Source organism: Herpailurus yagouaroundi, unplaced genomic scaffold (genome assembly GCF_014898765.1).
Source record: "Herpailurus yagouaroundi ecotype Mexico unplaced genomic scaffold, PumYag 67793, whole genome shotgun sequence".
In the NCBI taxonomy this organism is placed as follows: domain Eukaryota; kingdom Metazoa; phylum Chordata; class Mammalia; order Carnivora; family Felidae; genus Herpailurus; species Herpailurus yagouaroundi.
The window spans coordinates 16,116,498-16,124,232 of NW_024420586.1; the positions used below are offsets into that span (position 1 = coordinate 16,116,498).

The 7,735-nt window shown below is 40.3% G+C and overlaps 1 protein-coding gene across 1 annotated transcript in view; it reads left to right on the forward strand.

The window, feature by feature from the left end:
- The first annotated feature begins 919 nt into the window (after window positions 1–919).
- Window positions 920–7,735, forward strand: part of SYTL5 (synaptotagmin like 5) — a 122,915-nt gene continuing 116,099 nt past the window's right edge. The window contains exon 1 of the mRNA XM_040468793.1: window positions 920–974. The gene's annotated coding sequence lies outside the window, so the exon portion shown is untranslated. The remainder of the gene's footprint in view (window positions 975–7,735) is intronic.

Here is a 7,735-nt window from a genome sequence, read left to right on the forward strand (position 1 = left end):
TGGAGTGTGCAGTTCAATGTTTTTTTAATATATTCATACGTTAAACACCATCCCCACAATCTAATTTTAGAACATATTCATCCTGGGGTGGGCCTGACAGCAAAGTCCCTGAGGTCTTAGCTTCAGGGCTACAGACCCTGTAGGAGATCTTGAATGGACTTCAAATGGTCGTGAACCTTTTTTAGGATCCATAGCTCTTGTTATCTTTCCCAAAGGAGTAGAGATGCAGGGGTGCCTGCGTGGCTTAGTTGGTTGAGCCTCCACCTTTGGCTCAGGTGATGATCTCACTGTCTGTGAGTTCGAGCCCCGTGTCGGGCTCTGTGTTGAGCCTGCTTCGATTGTGTGTCTCCGTCTCTCTCTGTCCCTCCCCTGCTCATGTTCTGTCTCTCTCTGGTTCTCAAAAATGAATGAACGCTAAAAAAAATTTTAAGGAATAGAGATGCAGTTCCAATGGTACTAAGAGACTCTAGACTGGTGTGTTCTCAAACTTTAGGGTGCATGCAAATCACTGGAGCCTCTTGTTAAAATTCAGGTTCAAATTTAGTAGGTCTGGGATGCAGTCAGGCACACAATAATTTTGATTATAGGAATACTAACATGAAACAGATAAGTGAAACATTATCTGCCCTACAATTCCATTCTTCTCATTGGTGAATCTGTGTTACCAAAAAACCAATCAACAAACAAAAACAGACACGAATATTCAATCATTTTTTGTTTTTTGAGTTTTGTCAATAAAATATTTCTGGGCATCTGTTTTCTCTTATTATGTAAGTATCTACAAAATAGTTTTGCCTCTTGGACCAGAAAGCCTAAAATATTTACTGGCTGGCCCTTAATAGAAAAATTGTGTTAACTCCTAGTGTAGACCAAAGTATGACCACCTTCGAGGAATAAATGTTATTCATCTTACTCTCCACAGCTCTTTGCTGCATTTGGCAGACATGGCATTACCAATCAGATGGCTAAGAATAGTAAATATGAGGGGCAGCAAGCTGGCTGCATTTATGGATACTTCTTCCTCTAGAAAAGAGGTCTGGGTAGGTGAGAGTCAACTTTTGGTTTAGTTTACACATAGATCTTCCTGGAGTTGCAAGCTACTTGCCTGAATAGCATGGATAGCTTTCCACAAAGGATCTAGTGTCTTCTCAGCTAGGTCATGTTGACAAGACTTTGGAAGCGGGATTCTCTAGGAACAATTTGCAATCCACAAAGACAGCTTGGTTAATTGGGGTTGGATGCTAGTTAGCTGAACTTATTGGCAGAATGTTGCATCTTCTTATACCGGCCTTCAAGCCCCCTAATGTTTAAGGTGTTTGTTAAGGGTTAGGGTTATCTGACCATGAATTTTACATGTATGAAAATGATGTATGAAAATGTATGAAAATTTTACATTTCTGCTGATTTTCCAACATTAGCTCACTTTGATTCCTGTGAAAAGGATCTGCTAAAACATTATGACTCTTCGAAATTCTCCAGGCTTCAAGTGGTCTCCTGCACTATAATCTTTATTATCAAACTTCTTCTCAGGTGTCCATCTTGAACTATTCTTTCCTTTGGTTTTTGATAAACAACTTCAGATATCCTTACCAATAACTCATTTTTAGCCTGGATCTCTATTGTCTGTCCATGTATCTATCTACCTTTGATGCAAGACGTTGTCTGTTCTCAACACCCATCCCAAATAATCCTTGTTACCACAGGGTCCATAACTGATGGCCAGATTTTAGCATGCTCCAGGGCGACAAGTACAAAGTGTGACCTTGACGGAATTAGATTATACACCAAGATAATTGAAGGATTTACTAATTATATTATTAGAAGGTAGGTTGTTAGGGCAAGGAATTTGTGATGTAACCCTGGATTGGGGTGAATTTACTGATACGGTGCATTTTCCAAAGATCCTGGGTTTAGTGTAGTACTTCATGTAGCTGGAGGGATTTGTAACAGTTTACTTGATTGGTTAATTGAAATATTAACTTAACGGTGGCCTACATAGAGTCTAAGTGATATACTTGACTCAATTCGTTAGACTCAACTGCATACCCCACTGTGTTGATTATCCCTTCTTAGTGTTTCATCAGCTCATTTGTTCCTTTGTCCCTTCTTTAATCATTATTCATCATGCTCCTATCCCGGGCCCTCTTCATATGTTCTCACTTGCATAACCTTAGGGACCACATAAGCACCGATGATTCCCACTGAAATACCTCTAGTGTAGACTTCTCTGATACACTGTAGTTCCATATTCCAACTGCCCTTTTGGACAGATCTTTGTTGATGTTTGCCTCATAAGCGCTTCGACCTCAACGTGTTCAAATTTCAATTTTTTCTCTCAACTTCTTCTGTCTTGTATCCTCTATCTCTGTTAACAGCATTACCATCAGCATTCCATTTACTCCAGTCCTATTGAATCAGAATCTCTGGAGATGAACCCTCCGGAATCTGTTTTTGAGCAAGTCCCATAGGTGATTTTTATGTACACTAACATTTAAGAATCTTTATAGTTCCCTATGCTGGAAGCCTCAGAGTCATACCCTCTCCTGTTTACCACCTACATCTAGTTGGTAGCTGGATCTTATTGAGGTCATCCCCAAATGTCTAAAAAATTAGATTATACACCCTTGGGTCCTTCCCCACTACCCCACTTTTACTTCCTAATCTGTCCCTGGCACTCCTGCAGGAGCCTCCATGCTGTCTGCATAACCTCTGCCCTCTCTTTTGTATAATCACTGAATGCTGATGTCTTTCAAAAGCCAAATCTAAGAGAGAAAGCTGACTGTGCTCTTTCTTGGCTTAAAAGCACTCAACAGCTTGATGGCATGGGAGCAGTTTTCAGACTTTTTAAGGTCGTGGAACTCTTTCTTCAAATAAAACCGTGCCAGGAAATCCAACTTATAGAACAGATAAAAGCAGAGCTACTCTGTTTGAAGCAGGGGTCGGCGCCACAGCCTTGGCCACTCAACCTGCCTTGCTGCGTTTCCTAAGAAACCATTCCCAAAGACACAGTTTGAAAAACACTCGATAAAGTCCAGATGCTTTATTTGGATACCACATTCCTCTCTGGCTGGCACCCTCCTTCTTCTCACCTCTCCACCATTAACTCGGACCTCAGCCCTGGGATTATTCATTATTCCCTGGACTAGTTGTATGTTCTTGTGACTTTTCGTATTTACTGTCTTTACATCCTTGAATGGTTTCTCGCCTCTTCCTGATTGTTCTTTTTCTTTGAGTTCTCACAGCCAAGTTGGCATTTATAAGACTGTTGTTTTTATGTGTATGTCTGTCTCCACTAGAAAATAGAAAGCTCCTTGGGATATAGCCCATGCTTTCTTCCTCTGGGTATCCCCTAGATCCAGCATAGTTTCTGACACATGGTTTTACACATGCTTATTGTGACCCATTCTCTCTCTTCTTTGGTTTTATTTTTTCCAGACTGAACATGTCTTAATGAATTAAACATTACCTTAAAAAACAACTTTATTAACCTCAAAGCTATATGACAATACTACTGAAATATTTTCCTGTTTGATATCCGAGCATAATAATCCATGGATATATGCATTGTGTATCATGGCATATGAAGCTGATACTGGTACAATGTATTTTTGACAGCATTGACATTTACTGTCGTTTTTTATGGATAGTGTATGTTATGTGTATTCATTGTAGAAACGCGAAATTAAAGACAATTATAAAGAAGAAATTAAAATATAGCCATAATGTAACTCCCCAGAGATAGACCTAATATTTTGACTTATTTATTTCCATTCTTTCTTCTGTAATATTTAGGTGTGGATACATTTCCTTTTAAATTTGGAGCCATAGTGGCACCTGGATGGCTCAGTTGGTTAAGCGCCAACTTCGGCTCAGGTCATGATCTCACAGTTTGTGAGTTCAAGTCCTGTGTTGGGCTCTGTGCTGACAGTTCCAAGCCTGGAGCCTGCTTGGGATTCTGTGTCTCCCTCTCTCTCTGCCCCTCCTCTGCTTGAGCTCTGTCTCTGTCTCTCCCTCAACAATAAAATTAACATTAAAAAAAAAATAAAAAATAAAATTAGAGCCATAGTGTGTAAGTACTTTTATATCCTGATTTTTTTCACTTCATATTATGAGCCCTCCATCATCATATAGTCATCATATACTAGTCATCATATACTAGAATCTTAGTATTGTTGAGAATCTTACTAATAAAAATTGTGGACTTTCTAAGAAATTTCCAAGAAATTTGTGAGTTCTTTTTTTTAAATGTTCATTTTTGAGAGAGAGAGAGAGATAGGGAGGGAGTGAGGGAAAGAGGACATGAGCAGAGGAGGGGCAGAGAGCAAAGGAGACACAGGATACAAAGCAGACTCCAGGCTCTGAGCTGTCATCCCAGAGCCTGACGTGGGACTCAAACTCACAAACCGCAAGATCACAATCTGAGCTGAAGTTGGATGCTTAACTAACTGAGTCACCCAGGTGTCCTTGAAATTTGTGAATTCTTAATGGAAAGTCTAGGAAACTAGAGAAACAGACCTGTAGGCATTTTGTGAATCAAAGGGAATGGAGGAACATTTTGACTGATCTTTCTTAGTGACATATCGCTTAACTTCAGTGTAAAGGCAAATGGATGGAGGGGTCTAAGATTTTTTGAGCATCTGTTATGTGCCAGATACTGTGCTTTATATACATTTCACATTTTATGTACATTTTAATACATGTATGTACATTTTATATATACTCTGTATACAAACATTTGAATATTCACAACAAACCAAGGAAGTGGACATATTCCCATTTTGCAGATGAATAAACTAAAATGCAGGAACGTAGAATAGCTTGTCCAGGTTATTATCTCAGAGAGTCAGATTTTAATTCCATTTGTTTCTCAAGCTTCACACTGTCTCTCACAGCAACTCTGAGAGGGTACACCAAGGTTGCCTTTGATTGTGAAGGCTTTGTATTAGCAACGCTTATCCTGTGGGGTATAAACCTTTGGGTAACCACAGTTTTTGAGCCCCTGAAATCACCTCTCTTTGTTAGACATTGTACATGTCTATGATACATTAGAATATATTTATACTTTTTCAAGGTAGAGAGTCTGTGGTTCTTGGCAGTCTAAGGTATCCTTCAAAAAGCTTTATCTCTATTGCAGATAATGGAACATCCACAAGTCTTGAAGAAACCCTTTGAGGAGACTGTAGTTTTACTTGCCAGGCCCTGCACTGAGAACATTATATTTTCTTGCTCTCTTACCTTTTCGTGTGTCCCTGGAACCCATGGAATACGTTTTCTCTGGATGCTCACCAGTACCTTTGATACTGTGTATTTATAAGAGAGTCTCATACAATTTCCATGTCTGCTAACTGTGCTACCAAGTCACTAATATGCGTTCCTGTGTGTAAAATATTAATAACTCTTGCATTCTTACTTCTTCACAGCTGAGCATTTCAAACCGGGCTTTGCATATCTAAAAGTACCTATACTTGTACTGACCCAGTAGCTTCATTCCTATCAAGAGCTCAAAGAATGCATGACCCTTGATTTGCAAACTTCCTGGTCACCACACTCTTATACACCTAATATATTAGGAAGTGACATATTGTAAATTAGAGAAGGGTACAAATTCTTCACTACAATTCCATTCCATTGGGATTGAATTCACTTCCTTTAATCTGGGATGACTTTAATAATTTGGTTGACAAATAAAACATGGTAGAAGTACTGTTCTGGGACTTCCAAGGGTAAGATTTAAGACGTCTTTCAGCTTCTGCTTTGGCCTTTAGAATGCTTGGTCTAGGGAAATACAGCTGCCATGTAAAAAGTCTGGCTACCCTGAGACCACCATAAGGAAGAAATCACATATGGGTGTTGGGGTCAGTAGCCCCAGGTGGGCTCCCAGCCAGCTGTTGACATCAAGTACCAGATATGTGAGTGTGTCGTCCTTAACATCCTACCTAGTCCAGCCTTCAGATCACTTTAGCCCCAGCTGCCATCTGACAGCAGCAGCATCAGAAACACAAAAATGAAAGCCTCCCAGTTAAGCCCAGTCAATCCAAAAAACTGTAAAAAGTAGCAATACCTTGTCTGAAGTCACTAAATTTGGGGATAGTTTGTTACTGAGCAACAGGTAACTGAAACATGAAGGAATGAGTGCACCTGTTGTATTTGGAGCTAATAAGCTCCACTTATATAGAAGGTTTCCGAGGAAATTCCAGTAATGTTCTTCCTACATTTTGTATGGTGGATCCTTCTCTTATCCTCACATTCTCCCTGCTAATTTTTTTTTAATTAAGTGAACTTTTCTGTTCATTTTGCATACATCTGTTGTAAAGACGGCAATGTTTTATGACATTCTGTAACAGAATTATTGGAAGAGGGCTGTCTGATTAAATAGAACCTACTGCAGTCTAAGAAGATGGCATCCATCATAAAGAGGCCACCATCATGTCCTTTACAGTGGTTTCAGGGGTAAATTCCACTATAAGCCCATTAGTATCGCACTGATTCCCACTGAGTTGGAATATTGTCCAATTTTTCCATCCCAAGCATCTGCCCAGAATATAGTTTCTTTTTCCCAATTTCATTTTGACATAGAGCATCACCCCAGGCTGATTGAATGTTCTCCCCTGACATAAGACGGTATATATTCCAATTTTTATTGTAGGCATTGCTTCTAAGATGTTTTATTTTTTATCTCATCCATTAGACATCCAAAATAAGTCTTACGGCTAAAATCAAGGTGTTGGCAGGACTTCCTTCTGGAGGCTCCAGAGGAGAATCCATTTCCTTGTCTTTTCCAGCTTGTAGGGGCTACCTGCATTTCTTGGCTCATGGCCCCTTCCTCCATCTTCAAAGCCCATTTCTCCAACCTCTACTGCTATCATCACACCTTCTTTCCTGACTTTAACTCTGCTACCTCCCCCTACTAAGGACCCTTGTGATTACATTGGGCCCATCTGGATGATCCAGGATAATCTTCCCTTCTTAAGATCCTTAGTCACATCCGTAAAGGTTCTCATGACTAGCACATGAGCGTCTTTGGGGCTGTTATTCAACCTATCAAAGGTACCTAAGCTAGATTAGGAGTCAGGCATTTAAGCAGATGCCTGTGGATACTTAGGAGTTAGAAGGTGAAGAGGTAAGGATAGGGTATTCCAGGCACAGAGGCTTTTAAGTAGAAAGATCTGGAGGTTAAGAAGCCACAGCTGTTTTAGAGGAATCAAGTGCTGAATGTAGTTAGATGGTAAATACATGAGAGCGGGGTAGGCAAGAGCCAGATAATAAAGGGTTTTTAAAACCATATTAAACAATTTGAACTTCTAAGAGCAAAGGGAAAACACTGAAGGATTTTAAGCACGGGAGCAACATTGGTCAAATTTGTGTTTTGGAGGAATCTGATGTAGGAGAGCAAGATGGAAGCAGGAAGCTAATACTGAAAAGCCAGGGTGGTATCACCCAATGCGCAATAAAATTCATTATTGACCATCAAAACCAGCGCATCTACCCAGCTTCCCTGTTGCTGGCAATGTCACCTGTACTCTTTTTTTTTAATTTTTTTTCAACGTTTATTTATTTTTGGGACAGAGAGAGACAGAGCATGAACGGGCAAGGGGCAGAGAGAGAGGGAGACACAGAATCGGAAACAGGCTCCAAGCCATCAGCCCAGAGCCCGACGCGGGGCTCGAACTCACCGACCGCGAGATCGTGACCTGGCTGAAGTCGGACGCTTAACCGACTGCGCCACCCAGGCGCC